Raw genomic sequence first — 16,102 nt, forward strand, 5'->3', positions numbered from 1 at the left:
GGGGATGCCTTCTGGGGCATCCCCAAGCTTTGGCTTTTACGTGTCCTTAGATTATCTTGGGGGTGCCATGGGAATCCCCAAGCTTAGGCTCTTGCCACTCCTTGTTCCATAATCCATCAAATATTTCACCCAAAACTTGAAAACTTCACAGCACAAAACTTAGCAGAAAATCTCGTGAGCTCCGTTAGCGAAAGAAAACAAAAGACCACTTCAAGGTACTGTAATGAACTCATCCTTTATTTATATTGGTGCTAAACCTACTGTATTCCAACTTCTCTATGGTTTATAAACTATTTTACTAGCCATAGATTCATCAAAATAAGCAAACAACACACGAAAAACAGAATCTGTCAAAAACAGAACAGTCTGTAGTAATCTGTAACTAACGCAAACTTCTGGAACTCCAAAAAATTAGCCAAAATAGGAAGACCTAGAAAATTTGTTTATTGATCAGCAGCAATTGGAATCAATATTTTATCACGTTATGGTGATTTTTAACAATTATTTTCGTGAACAGAAAGTTTCTGGAATTTTCTGCAAGATCAAATAACTATCATCCAAGAAAATCCTATAGGTTTAACTTGGCACAAACACTAATTAAAACATAAAAACACATCTAACCAGAGGCTAGAAAAAATATTTATTCCTAAACAGAAGCAAAAGGCAAAAACTAAAAATAAAATTGGGTTGCCTCCCAACAAGCGCTATCGTTTAACGCCCCTAGCTAGGCATAATAGCAAGGATAGATCTAGGTATTGCCATCTTTGGTAGGCAATCCTTCGATGAGGCATCTATCATCCTTAAAAGTTTCTTTCTTTTTATTAATTGTCAAACTTTTAGGCACAAGATCGAAAAATTCATTTTTAGCAAATGGTTCCTTAATGAAAGCAAAAAGATTGGGATGAATACTTATAGATTTGAGATCCGCAATTTCCTTACTAGAGGATTCACCCTTGTTTTTAGGAACATACATAAGCTTGGCAATTTTAGTTGGAGGACTTGGAGTATTCTTTACGGAAGAAAAAGTGGTTCCCAAGTTAGTAATGATACCCTCAAGTTTATCGATTCTAGTGGAATCCTGATTTATTCTTTCATTAACTATGGGTTCCTTCAACTTAATATTTTTCAAAGTGACTCCTACTTTAGATCCGTATTGGGTAATTTGATTATGGATCTTTTCGTCCAAATTTGCAATTAATCTATGGTAGCAACTTTATTTTCAATAATTTCAAGTCTTTGCATTACATGCTTCAAAGTTAACATCGTTCCATTAACCAAAAGAGGTGGTGAGCCAAACAAATCTATCAAAGCATTATAAGAATCAAAAGTATGGCTACCCAAGAAATTCCCTACGGTAATGGTATCAAGGATATATCTTTACCAAGGAGTAGCGCCTACATAAAAATTGCGGAGAAGAACGGAAGTAGATTGCTTCCGGGTAGATCTATTTTGAACATTGCAAATTCTATACCAAGCATTTTTTAGATTTTCTCCCCCCCCCTTTGTTAAAAATTTAGAACTTCATCCTCGGGAGACAACGGAGAAGATAGAGGACTAGCCATAATGACAAGCAAACGGAAAAGAGGCAAATGGAAAAGAGAGGGCGAATAAAACGGCAAGGTTGAAAAGGGGGAGAGGAGAACGAGAGGCAAATGGCAAATAATGTAATGCGGGAGATAAGGGTTTGTGATGGGTACTTGGTATGTTGACTTTTGCGTAGACCTCCCCGGCAACGGCGCCAGAAATCCTTCTTGCTACCTCTTGAGAACTGCGTTGGTTTTCCCTTGAAGAGGAAAGGGTGATGCAGCAAAGTAGCGTAAGTATTTCCCTCAGTTTTTGAGAACCAAGGTATCAATCCAGTAGGAGCCTACGCGCGAGTCCCTCGCACCTACACAAACAAATAAATCCTCGCAACCAACACGATAAGGGGTTGTCAATCCCTACATGGTCACTGACGAGAGTGAGATCTGATAGATATGATAAGATAATATTTTTGGTATTTTTATGATAAAGATGCAAAGTAAAGAAAGTAAAATAAAAATGGCAAAAGAAATAGCTTGTTGTCGGGAGATTAATATGATGGAAAATAGACCGGGGGCCATTGGTTTCACTAGTGGCTTCTCTCAAGAGCATAAGTATTTTACGGTGGGTGAACAAATTACTGTTGAGCAATTGACAGAATTGAGCATAGTTATGAGAATATCTAGGTATGATCATGTATATAGGCATCACGTCCGAGACAAGTAGACCGACTCGTGCCTGCATCCACTACTATTACTCCACACATCGACCGCTATCCAGCATGCGTCTGGAGTATTAAGTTCATAAGAACAGAGTAACGCCTTAAGCAAGATGACATGATGTAGAGGGATAAACTCATGCAATATGATATAAACCCCATCTTGTTATCCTCGATGGCAACAATACTATACGTGCCTTGCTGCCCCTACTGTCACTGGGAAAGGACACCGCAAGATTGAACCCAAAGCTAAGCACTTCTCCCATTGCAAGAAAGATCAATCTAGTAGGCCAAACCAAACTGATAATTCGAAGAGACTTGCAAAGATAACCAATCATACATAAAAGAATTCAGAAGATTCAAATATTGTTCATAGATAAACTTGATCATAAACCCACAATTCATCGGTCTCAACAAACACACCGCAAAAGAAGATTACATCGAATAGATCTCCACAAGAGAGGGGGAGAATATTGTATTGAGATCCAAAAAGAGAGAAGAAGCCATCTAGCTAATAACTATGGACCCGAAGGTCTGAGGTAAACTACTCACACTTCATCGGAGAGGCTATGGTGTTGATGTAGAAGCCCTCCGTGATCGATGCCCCCTCCGACGGAGCTCCAGAACAGGCCCCAAGATGGGATCTCACGGGTACAGAAGGTTGCGGCAGTGGAATTAGGTTTTTGGCTCCGTATTTGATCGTTTGGGGGTATGTAGGTATATATAGGAGGAAGGAGTACGTCGGTGGAGCAACGTGGGGCCCACGAGGGTGGATGGTGTGCCCAGGGGGTAGGCGCGCCCCCTACCTCGTGGCTTCCTGGTAGCTTTCTTGACGTAGGGTCCAAGTCCTCTGGATCACGTTCGTTCCGAAAATCACGTTCCCAAAGGTTTATCCTAACTAGAAAAGTGGCATAAGTTGTTGATGATTATGCTTAGTGTGAATATGGTTGACTCAGTCGTTTCCGTTAATATGTGATGCATATGTTAGTGTTGCATTTCATGGCATACTATGACACCGATTATTTTTACTTTAAGTTGAACCTGAATATAACTCAACTTGAATATATCGTTGGCGGGTCATGGTGCCATTGAATCAAGTTTTTCCCAGTGCAACCACATTTGCCTTATGGGAGGCCTTGATCCGGTCCGTTGTCATGCCTCTGGTTGGTGCCTCCAACTAGGGAAGGTTATAGGCTTGCTTACCCTGGCCCGGTAAGCAGACATAACCTTGTGTGCCCGTTGTTGAGATTATGGTACCGGCTCCCCTTGTGGGATCGTTTTGGCCACGACGGTGGTCGTTGTGTCTTTGGTAGACACGGGGCCACCTAGGACTAACCCAGTGGGGATTGTGTCGGAGTGGCCGGGAGAGTGTCATGACAATGGAGGGGTTTCGTCGGAATGCCGTTGGTCCACCCAAATGGGAGTGTGAGGCCATGGGTTTCGTGGTGTGGGTACAATGTGCTACCTCTGCAGAGTGTAATAATCTATCGATAGCCGAGTCCACTGTTACGGACACGCTCGTAGTAGGTCACACCATGGGTCAAGGTTTAATAAATTTTGCACACTAAGTTATGAACTTTGCACTGTTGATGATGGCAGAAAGCCATCGAGATGTTCGAGACTAGGTATTGGTCGTGGTTGTGGTCGCCGTAATGATCACAAGATACTTCTAGTCAAGACCATGATGGTGGTACGTTTGTGATCCAAGAACGACCACGGTTGGTAAGCTAGTCCCGAGGGACTTTGCTCAAGAGCATGATGACAACATTATTGCATTATTAATTGGTTAATTATCATGATATTGATTGTCATTATGATTATGCCTGTTGTGAGCTTGCAAGTACATTCCATGTACTGACCTGGCGTGTCATGCCAGATTTCAGGAAAGTCTCGTTGGAAAGGAGTGCTGCTCGAGTCTAGATTGTGTCCACATCGGTGTCCCTGTGCTATGGAGTTTCCGCTACGACGTTGTTCCGCTGCCGCGTAGTTATGATCGAGGCCCCCTTTATGTTCACTAAATAATGTACATATTGTTCAGCCGCACCGTGTGTGCCACTTGGCCTCGACACCTGTTGTAATGTAAACTATGATCCGCTAGCATCAATTAAGCGGTTGTTTTCTGTACCAAGATGTTATGTGTTGCCACAAGACATGGTCTCTGGGCTCGTAATACATGGTAAACCGGTCGCTCTGAGTCGGGGTGCCACAACGCTTGGTATCAGAGGCGCGATGACTGTAGGCCACGCTAGATTACGACGTGCTAACTGGATGTTAGATACGAGTTTAAGTTGAGTGCCGGTAGCAATTGTAGCTGGTTCTTGCATTGCATGCACTTGTTTTATTTTTATGCTAACCTGCTAATGGTTGTGAGTGTAGATGGCTCCGGTGCCGTATCCGTGCCATTTGCAGCTGATGTCGTACACGTCACCGCACCTCCTTCGCAACGTGTGGCGTCGGCTGTACCCCCTCGGAGAAGATCCAGTCTATCGTGTGTACCGGGAGCGTCTAGCTGATTCAGAGTATGAGTATCACGCAGTGGTTACTCTGCGCACCAGTTCCGATTCCAGCTCTTACACTCGTACTTCTTGGAGCGGTTACGCTTCTACCGCTTCTCAGGCTGTCCAGTTTGCTGCATTCGAGGTCCTTGTCGAGCTTCGCTACAATGAGGTCTGGATGCAGAACCACCCAGGTTTCTATTACTATCCTTCTCTGCACGACAATGGTCGTGTCCGTTTGCCTATCATTGATCCGGAGTCTGATAGTGTTGCTAGCCACCTTGCTCGTTATGTCACCGCTAGCTATCTTATGATACACGAGCTGGCACATCTTATGATACACGAGCTGGCACGAGAGCTGACTCGTGCTCGTACTGCTTTAGCCTCTGCTTTATTCTCTTCTAGATCTGCCACTACTCCATCCTCTTTGGGATTTACTCCTTATATTCCAGTCAGTTCTAACTCCCCTATTTCACCGGTTACTCCTCCGAGTAGCTCGGGCGCCTCGACCGTAAATCCTCTCAGTGCTCCTGCTGAGTGGGTTTCACTTCTCACTACTCCTGTAGCCCCGATGCTTCACCCTACCCCTGCCCCTGAGGGAGAGCCCTCTAGGCAGCGTCGTCGTGTTACTTTTAACCCGGAGGTCTCCGTTAACCTCGTCAGTTCAGGATCCGAGTCCGCTTCAGGAGAAGACCCCGCAGCACCAGCAGAGCAGTAGTGTCTTTGAGTATCCGCAATCGTTGGGATGATGTCCGGATGTAGTAGTACGAGTCATGATGTTTCGTTGCCTGTATGAGAGTAGTTGAACCTGGCATGTTGGTTATCTTTCATGTATGAGTCTATGTATAATTATGTTGGAACTCTATTTTTTTATTCGCCGTGTTTTCTTCGTCATTTCGTTTTTTCTCGGGCTTTTGTTGCTGGCTTTTCCCCAATTTATTTTGAATGTTTCTCATCTCGGTTGCGTTGCCTTGGGCAAAAATCATAATAGGATGCCGTGGGGAGGCAGTTGCAGCAACGTTCGCGAGGGTACCCCTGTTCGTCGTTCCGCACGACAGGCAGGACACTCCCCCGATGTTGAGGATATAACCATTAGAGTCACCCGCCCAGGAGGGGCCGGGTTACGTCATAATGGTCATCATGCGAAGCCCAGTACCAAGCTTGAAGACGGCGGGTTAGATAATGGGCTTAAGACCCGGAGGTGGCTTAAGGCCCGTAGTGGTAAACCGCCGTATGGCAAGACTTGTAGTGTAAGGCAAGGATAGTTAAGAGTCCGAGCCGGACACTGTTATGAGCCGGCCGGGGCTCTGAGAGCCGCTGGGCGTCAACCTATCTATATAAAGGGACGACCCGGCGGCGGTTTGGGGACAGAAAAGACAAGATCGATAACCAGGCAGGGCGGTTTAGCTCCTGGTCATCGAAACCCTAATCAATACCACCTCAACTGGACGTAGGCTTTTACCTTCACCGTAAGGGGCCGAACCAGTATAACCCTCGTGTTCCTTGTCCCGTTTAACCCCTTTAAGCTTCCTAGCTGCGATGGCTCCACGACTAAGTCCTTGCACGAGGACATCTGCCGTGACAATTCCACGACAGTTGGCGTCCACCGTGGGCCAGGCGCACGGTGGATTTGAGTTCTTGAAGGGCAGCTTCGAAGGGCTCAAGGGATACGCTGTGGGCCGGATGACCAAGAGTCGTCGCGGCAAGCTCTACATCGACGATGCAAACTGGGGCCCCGACGCCGGCTCAATTGAGTACGGGTACCGGGTCCCCTTCGGCGGAATTCATGTCTTCATTGGCAAGATTGGTGAGCCGGGCCCTGAGCCGGATCTCTGCGCCGATCTCATCGAGATGGCTCAGCGTGCACGACCCGCCCGGGCTCTACCTGCCTTGAAGCATGCTTTTGTGGGATGTGTTCATGGAGGACTCTCGGAAGGATCTGGATCTGGTGATGAGACGGCCGCCGGCTCTGACGGCGAGTCGTCTACGGATGAGTCAAACTCGTTGTATCAACTTCAAGATGGCGACAGCATTCCGGACCCTTTTGAACCGCCGAGCCGGGTTGGAATCTTCATGGCCGGCGCGCAACCTGTTCAAAAGCCCGCCTCCGGGTCAGGAAGCCCGGTGCCTTCACTGGCTCAGGTGCTGATGGATCTCACAGACAAGCTGATGGTCCTGTTGACCGCTACGGTGGCTCCGGCGGATCAAGTTCAGCATGACGCGGAGGTGGCACAGTTAAAGTTGGATCTAGCAAAGGCCAAGGAGGATCTGGCAGTGGAGGGGATCAGGATGGCTGCAGAGAGGGCGGCTCTCGACGCCCAGACTCAGCTGATTCAGGCACAGTCCTTCCGGCTCACGATGGATCAAAACGCATCCAATGAGGTCATGAGAAGGAGGCATCAAAAGGCCCAATCTCGACTCCCTCCAGTTTACGATCCTCGAAACCTCTTCAACACGCCGGGTGCAGGGTCTAGTAACCCGCCGGAGATCATAGTGCCCGGGGCTGGGACACCGATTCAGCCCCAAGTGATGGGACCTCCCCGGGTGAACCCTGCCCCGCCTCAGTACGTGCCAATACCACCGGGTCATTATGCCAACCCGTTGGAAAACATGGTCGCCGCGGCGGCACGGCTGGCGGCTCTCCCAATTGATGGCGACTCTCCAACGGCGGTTGAAACCCGCCGGGTCAGAGAGCTCCTTCAGACAGCTCTGGCGCAGCAAGAGGCGTACTCTTATAGCCGGGACAGGATCCATTCAACACCCCATCCAGGCCGGAGCCTGAGTTATAGCAGACACATGGTCTCAGCGACCGGCTCAAGTAATGTCCGACGCCATGACTTGCCACCTGGCCACGGCCCGGCTCATAACGGGGCCTTTCACGCAGCAGACCAAGACAGAGCACGGCAAGAGGCGGAGCAGGTGCCTCAGTTGACGGCTTACCAGACACCCCCGGCTTATCCGACGGCTTCCGTCGACGTGGGTATCCCTACGAGGACTGGAGGTGTCCCTTGTTTAGTGCCGGCTCTCCGCAATGAACGTCTACCCAAGGACTTCAAAGGGCCTAGGAAGGTGCCTAATTACACGGCTAATTTACAACCCGGAGCCTGGATCGAGAGTTACGAGATGGCCATGGAATTGCTGGAGGTCAGCGAAGCGGCGATGGCCAAGTATTTCACCATGATGTTAGATGGGACTGCCCGCACTTGGTTGAAAGGGCTGCCGCCGAATTCTATCGGGTCTTGGGCTGAGCTGAAAGCCCGGTTCATCCAAAACTTCAAAGATACCTGTAGGCAGTCTATGTCAATTGTGGATTTGACTAACTGTAAACAGCAGGAGGGTGAGTCTAAGACACATTGGGTTCGCCGGGTCAAAGAGATAATACATTCATCTGATAAGATGGATGCCGGCTCTGCAGTCTTAATGTTGGAGCAGAATTGTCGTTTCCTGCCCCTGAAGATGAAACTCGGGCGGCTCAAGCGCGACTGCAATGATATGGGTACGCCGATGGCGGCTCTCGTCAAGTACGCCGACTCTGATAGTACCAAGGACCCCGCGTCAGATGATGAAAGGACAGGGAAGGGAAAGAAGAACGGCAATGGCAAGGGTCCTCAGCATAACCCGGCGAACCAACGAGGTAACAAGCGTAAGGCGGATGGCAGCATGGAGTTTGTGGCCAATGCCAGCTCACAGGGTAACAACCAGCGGCGTAAAGGGAGGCCACCTCCCCGAGCCAGCGGTTCAGGCCCAACGCTTGAGCAGTTGTTGAATGAGCCTTGTCCAAGGCATGGCTCTAGGGAGAAGCCGGCTACTCATCTATGGAAAGATTGCGCAATCATGAAGGCCTTTAAGAATTCCAACGCCTTTAATGGCAACAATGGCTCGGGCGGCGGCTCAGGCGCCGGCGGCTTTCATGGCCCGGGCGGCGGCTCAAATTCCAATCCTCAGAATGTTCAAGGGGGCTTTAATCAGCAGTCCGGACAGGATCACCAACAGCAACAGGGGGGATACCAGACCAATCCAAAGCAGCTCAATGGTGGACAGTATCATGTGTTTACCACCAGTCTGTGTAAGCGAGATCAGAAGCTTCATAAGAGGGCTGTGAATGCTGTTGAGCCGGCAGTTCCACGCTATTTAAGATGGTCTGAGCAGCCTATTGTGTGGAGTAGGGAGGATCACCCTCCCCGGGTTGATAATCCGGGTCAGTTGGCCCTGGTGGTGGCCCCTCAGGTGGGAGGATATAAGTTCACTAAGGTGCTCATGGATGGAGGCAGCAGCATCAACATCCTCTATTATGAGACCTTCCGTCGTATGGGGTTGATTGATAAGAACCTCAGCCAGTCCAATACTGTTTTCCATGGTGTGGTGCCTGGTAAGTCGGCTTATCCAGTTGGTAAGATCGAACTGGAAGTGGCCTTTGGAGATGAATACAACTACAGGGTGGAAAAATTGACCTTTGAGGTGGTCAAGATAAGAAGTCCGTATCATGCCATATTTGGGCGGCCGGCTTACGCCAAGTTCATGGCACGGCCGTGTTACGTATACCTACAGATCAAGATGCCAGGTCACAATGGGACCATTACGGTTCGTGGTAGCCGAAAGATAGCCTTGGAGTGTGAGGAAGGTGATGCGGCTTATGCAGAATCTGTTTGTGCAACAGAGGAGCTGAAGTTTTACAAGGATAATGTTGACCCGACAGATATGACATCTCTGAAAAAGCCGACCACGGAGCATGAGCCGGCAATGAAATTTAAGTCAGCTGATGAGACTAAACTTGTTGATTTCGTTCCAGGTGACTCATCTCAGCAGTTTAGCATCAGCACCAATCTGGATCCAAAATAGGAAAGCGTGCTCATCGAGTTCATCCGTGAAAATAGGGACATTTTTGCATGGAAACCTTCTGACATGCCAGGTGTACCTAGAGAACTCGCTGAGCACACTCTCAATATTGATCCGAAATTTAAGCCGGTCAGGCAATTCCTTCTGCGGTTTAATGAGGAGAGGCGGAAAGCCATTGGTGAGGAGGTGGCCCGACTCTTGGCAGCCGGGTTTATTGTTGAAGTCTTTCATCCAGAATGGTTGGCTAACCCGGTGCTCGTGCTCAAGAAGAATGGCACCTGGCGGATGTGTGTGGACTACACGGACTTAAACAAGGCGTGTCCGGCTGATCCTTTTGCTCTCCGCCGTATTGATCAAATCATTGATGCTACGGCGGGTTGTGAACGCTAAAGTTTCTTGGATGCTTATTCTGGATACCATCAGATTAAAATGGCAGTTAAGGACCAGGAGAAGACGGCGTTCATCACTCCCTTTGGAGCCTTCTGTTATGTGTCTATGGCTTTTGGACTCAAGAGTGCACAGGCGACTTACCAGCATTGTGTGCAGAATTGTCTTCATAACCAGATTGGGCGCAATGTTCATGCCTATGTGGATGATATTGTGGTTAAATCCAGGGAGAAGGAGACTCTAGTCGATGACCTTAGAGAAACCTTTGATAATCTCCGGGTTTACAAGATGATGCTTAACCCGGCCAAGTGTGTTTTTGGTGTTCCTGCAGGCAAGCTCTTGGGTTTCCTGGTTTCAAACAGAGGCATTGAAGCTAACCCAGAAAAAATCAAGGCAATCACCTCTCTGGCTAAGCCGGCGTGTATAGACGACGTCCAGCGCCTAGCAGGCCGCATTGTTGTTTTGAGCCGGTTTATAAGCCGCTTGGGTGAAAAGGCCATGCCACTGTACCAGTTGATGAAGAAAACTGATGACTTTATCTGGAATGATGCTGCTAATGCTGCTTTTGAGGATTTAAAGAGGCAGCTGGCTGAGCCCCCAGTCCTTGCTGCTCCGGTTGACAAGGAGCCCTTATTACTGTATGTAGCTGCTAACACATGAGCCGTCAGTGTGGCTGTGGTGGTGGAGCGCAAGAAAGAGGGTAAGGAGTACCCGGTTCAGCGGCCGGTTTACTACGTCAGTGAAGTGCTCATTGAGTCCAAACAGCGGTATCCACATTGGCAGAAGCTTGTTTATGGTGTGTTCATGGCAAGCCGGAAGCTTAAGCATTATTTCCAGGGTCACCCTATCACTGTGGTTAGTTCTGCTCCCCTTGGAGATATCATCCAAAATAGAGAAGCCACAGGAAGAGTGGCTAAGTGGGCTATAGAGCTCGGGCCTCATGGTCTGAAATACGTACCGCGCACTGCTATTAAATCTCAAGCTTTGGTGGATTTCATCAACGATTGGACAGAGCTACAAGTGCCCGAAGAAAAGCCGGATAATACATATTGGACTATTCACTTCGATGGGTCTAGGCAATTGGAGGGCTCGGGGGCTGGAGTCGTGTTGACTTCCCCTAAAGGTGACAAGTTCCGTTATGTGCTACGGTTGATGTTTCCATGCACTAACAATGCGGCTGAGTACGAGGCTTTGCTCCATGGTCTTCAGGTGGCTAAGGAGATGAGCTTGAGCAGAGTAAGATTTCTGGGCGACTCAGATCTAGTGGCTCAACAAGTATCAGGCAAGTGGGATTCCAAGGACCCTCTCATGGCGGCTTATCACCGTGAAGTTGATGCCGTTGCTAGACACTTTCAGGGTTACCAAGTAGAGCACATCGATCACAGGAAGAACGAGGCGGCTGATGCATTAAGCCGGCTGGGCTCTCAGCAAAAACCGGTGCCGCCTAATACTTTCTTGGACATCTTGCATAACCCTTCTGTTAAGTTACCTACAGAGGAAGACTTGGCTGTCCCTGACCCGGAAGCACAGTTGGTGGCGGCTCTCCACATCACCCCAGACTGGACGGTACCATACTTGGCTTACATGACCCGGGGAGATTTGCCTGAGGATGAAACTTTGGCCAGACAAATAACCCGGCGGTCTAAGTCAATGATCATCATCAATGGCGAGCTGCATTGTCGCAGTGTTACTGGAACTTTCCAGCGTTGTGTTTCCCCTGAGGAAGGCCAAGATATTTTGCATGAGATTCACGAGGGGGATTATGGCCATCATGCCGGCTCAAAATCTCTTGTGGCCAAGGCTTTCCGTCATGGTTTTTATTGGCTGACGGCTCATGCTGATGCGGAGGACTTGGTCAGTAAATGTGACGGTTGTCAGAGGTTCTCGCGACGGGCTCATGTGCCGGCTCAAGAGTTGAGGATGATACCAATCACTTGGCCATTTGCGGTCTGGGGGCTTGACATGGTTGGGCCTTTTAAAAGGTCCAAGGATAAGAAGACCCACCTCTTGGTGGCACTTGACAAATTCACAAAGTGGGTTGAAGCAGAGCCAGTTAGTAAGTGTGACGCAGCCACGGCGGTTCAGTTCATGAAAAGGGTGATATTTCGCTTTGTCTTTCCACACAGCATTATAACTGACAATGGTACCAATCTGTCTAAGGGCGCCATGGAGGAGTTTTGTCAACGAGAGCATATTCGACTTGATGTTTCATCAGTGGCTCATCCTCAATCCAATGGTCAAGCTGAGAGAGCTAATCAGGAGATCTTGAAGGGCATTAAGCCCCGGCCTTTGGTCCCTTTGCAACGGACGCCGGGTTGTTGGGTGGAGGAGTTACCCTCCGTGTTATGGAGCATCAATACTACTCCTAACAGGTCTACGGGTTACACGCCTTTCTTCATGGTTTATGGAGCGGAAGCAGTCCTCCCCAGTGACATCTGTCATTACTCGCCTCGAGTGGCGGTTTATGTTGAGGCGGATAATGAACAGGCACGCCAAGATGCTCTTGACTTGTTGGATGAACAGCGTGACGTGGCAGCAGCTCGCTCAGCGATTTACCAACAAGACTTGCGCCGTTATCACAGTCGCCGGGTTAAGTCCCGGGTCTTCCAAGAAGGTGATCTGGTGCTCCGGCTCATCCAAGATCAAACAGATGCACACAAGCTATCCCCGCCTTGGGAAGGGCCCTTTGTGGTCAGCAGAACTTGCACAACGGGTCATACTACCTTATTGACGTTCGGGAGCATAAAGATTCACGCAAGTCGGAGGAAGAGACCCGTCGGCCGTGGAACATAGCTCAGCTTCGGCCTTATTACACTTGAGCCACCGGCTCTCATAATGTACATATTTCTATAACCATGTATATATTATGTTAAATAATAAAGCAGGACCTCTGTCCTTTTCTCCTCCAAAGGTAAACGTGTTATTTCCATTACAACATCACATGGTCACTTGGAGGTGGATCCGGCTTATGATCGTATTCGAATCTAGCCGTAAACAATATAATCACCTGGGGGCTTCCTGTTCAAACATAGGTCGTATTCGAACCAAAGAGAACATAGCTGTCGATACCCACTTGATTGGCAAAGTGCCGAGCTCATTGGGGAGTTTTCATCGATCATATTTGAATCATAGCTCAACCCCCTTTGGGAACCGACCTGGATCGTATTCGAATCAGCGTCGTTAAACAACTCTTAAGGTCATTTGGGGGCTTCCTGTTCAAACATGGGTCGTATTCGAACCAAAGAGAACATAGCTGTCGGTACCCTCTTGATTGGCATCGCCAAAGCCACTGGGGGCTATATGATCGCATTCGAATCTTAGCTTAACCCCTTTGGGACGGTTCTCTGGTCGTATTCGAACCGGAAGCCCCTAAGTTTTTGATCTTCTAACTTACAACAAGTTCTGTTGGTCACAAGGGCGGCTCTTCCTTTGCCGACTTAATTTTGATTCACAACGTTGATAACACATAGTAAGTATTTTTGATGCTGGTAAACCGGAGTTGAAATCTTCACCTCATTATTCGGGTTACATAAACCGGAAATATACTTGAAGGCTTGTAAGTGTGCTATTATGGTTACATCAAAGATATAATTGAGGGCCAGTCTTTGGTGATTTTTAATTCATATTCCGGGTTATATATATAAGGTCTATGATTCTCAGTGCGGTAAGCCGCCTAGAGACTTGTGACTTGTTTTCTATGCAGGATGGTTAAAGATAGCTATTCGAGCTTAAGGACAATAAATGATCAATTATGACCCAGAGGAATATAAGGAAGCAACTTCAATGGAGTTAAGCATTCAACACGTGCACGATGGCACGACAAAGTTAAAATGTTTGTCCTACTCTATTACAAGACTCCCCGAGTCCAAAAGGTGAGGCATTGTTTTAAAGGCGTAACCATGGGCCGCCTAAGATTCAAGATGCTTGCTGGGTCGAAGCTTCCGGCTCATCCCTCTCCGCTCCTCCGGCTGTTCCCATGACCTGGAAGGTTGACGATTTCCAGTCAATGCCGCTCAAAGCTTCAAATTGAGCCTCCTCGTCAATTAACCCGGCCGGGTCAACTTCTGGGGCGAAGGTATGCTTACGAGTCGGAGGGATCAAGCTGATTGCTTCGTAGCGTGGAGTGGAGATCCTCTGATTTTCCGAGTCATAGCCCGGCTGATACTTGGTGAGGTCGGTGTCATTTCCAATTGAGGTAGCCACCGGGTGCACACTCTTCACACACGCAACAAAGTCTTTTTGATCAAAGGGAGTGCCGTCTTCTTTCAGACTGGGGTATCCAAGCGCGATCTCCGCCGGGTCTAGCTCCGGGAGGAAAGCCTTGGCCCGGCTCAGAGCAGCTATGGCTCCGGCTCTTGCAGAGGCCCGTCGCAGCTCTTGGAAGCGCTGAGGAAGAACGGCAAGCCGCCGAAGTACGTCCGCCAGGTGAGTCGGAACCTCATTGGACAGGGCCACAACGGCCAAGGCGCGCTGTGACTCAGTGTAGAGTTGCTCCACGAAGGTGTACACGGCCTTCAGCTTGGTCAGCACATTATGATTGAGGTTGGCGCTTCTGGGACCTGTTTAACAAAGTAAGGTAAGCCGCTAGCAATGATGGGACTTATGAGACATAAAGAATGTAAACTTGTTGAAAGCCTGCAGAATGACTTACCGAAGATTGCGGCGACCATCTGTGACACATGGCGTTTTAAGCCGGAGAGTTCGGCGGTTCTCTCCATCAGAGCCGCCTCCGCCTGTTCGGCCCGGCTGACCAGAGCAGTTTTCTCCTCGGCCCAAGTCTTCCTTTCGGTTTCAAACTTCTTCTTCAGCTTCTCTTGTGCAGCAACACTAAACTCAAATTTAGCGTTGGCCTTCCGGGTCTCAATTTCCTGAGTCTTCAGGCGGTTCTTCAGCTCAGAGATCTCAGCTTCAAATTTCTTGCAAGCAGCCTGTACAAATTCCGGGTTATAGTATGAGTAATTACTATACAACTTTAAAGTCCCAAGCACTTTCCAAGCAAAGACACTTGGCACTTGGGGGCTAATGTAGTCTGAAAGGTTCTATTTATAAATTGTCGGTTCATGAAAGTAAGCCGGAAGTTAAGTCTACAACATATTCTATCATCAGTGGTAGACTTGGGGGCTAGCATGGGGAGAATGACTATGGAGTAAGCAAGAGAGTGATACCTCAGGTTTTTGCTGTACTTGCTTTACCATGTCAATCTCTAAGTCTCGGCTGTTGTGCACTTGACCAATGTAACTTGAGATGATGTCTCCAATGCTCAAATTCGCATAATCAGTAATCTCCAGCCTGGCCCTGCGGCGCTCCAACAGTTCTTCTTTGGCGGAGCATTTGGCCAGCGCAGTGGGTCTCCCCGGCTCGACAAACTCTGTCCGGGTGATTACGACGTCCGGGTCATCGGCCAGCTGAGCTGGGCTGGGGATCTCCGGGTTAGTGGAAGTCTCTATGACTGGCTCGTCGGTTGGAGCGGTGGCTTCAGGAGCAGAGGCAGATGGCGGCTCTTGAGCTGAAATCTCCGGTTCAGTTAGGACCGGCTCTTCGACCGGTTTATTCTTCTTCGCCCTCTTGCTGAGCTTTGCTTGGGCACTGAAAGGACAAAAGGTTAGTACAAAAGCATGAGTAAAGATAAGCACAACACAAGATGATCATCATTACCCGGGTGCGGACTTGAAAGCCAGCAGGTTAGATTGCATAGAATCACCAGAGGAAGGTGAAGTTTCCTGATAATTTGAATCAGAAGAATTGAGCGGTTGATGAGTAATGCTCGCCAAAGGATGAAAAGGATATAAGTTGGAGATAACCTCGGTCCGGCGCTTCCTTGATGCTTCAGGTAAGCCGGAGGAGAGGTCTGCATCCTTGTTGGTCCGGGTGTGCCGCCGGCTCTCATCAATCTGTTGCTTCAAAAGAAATTGAGGATCTTGATAAGCTAAAGGATGTGAAAATCTTACTTTCCGGGTTACTCTTCGGACTTTCAGCCTTGGCAAGGGCTCTGAGTCGGAGGAAAGTGTCGTTACCTCTTCAGTCACCGGGTTACTCGCTCCAGTGTCATCCTGCTGATGATCAGTATCGATAAGGCGGATAGGAATAAACAAGAAACAAAAGAAGAGCCTACAGATTCAGGGGTTACCTCTGACTCGGAGCTGTC

Source organism: Triticum aestivum, chromosome 2D, assembly GCF_018294505.1.
Source record: "Triticum aestivum cultivar Chinese Spring chromosome 2D, IWGSC CS RefSeq v2.1, whole genome shotgun sequence".
NCBI classification, from domain to species: domain Eukaryota; kingdom Viridiplantae; phylum Streptophyta; class Magnoliopsida; order Poales; family Poaceae; genus Triticum; species Triticum aestivum.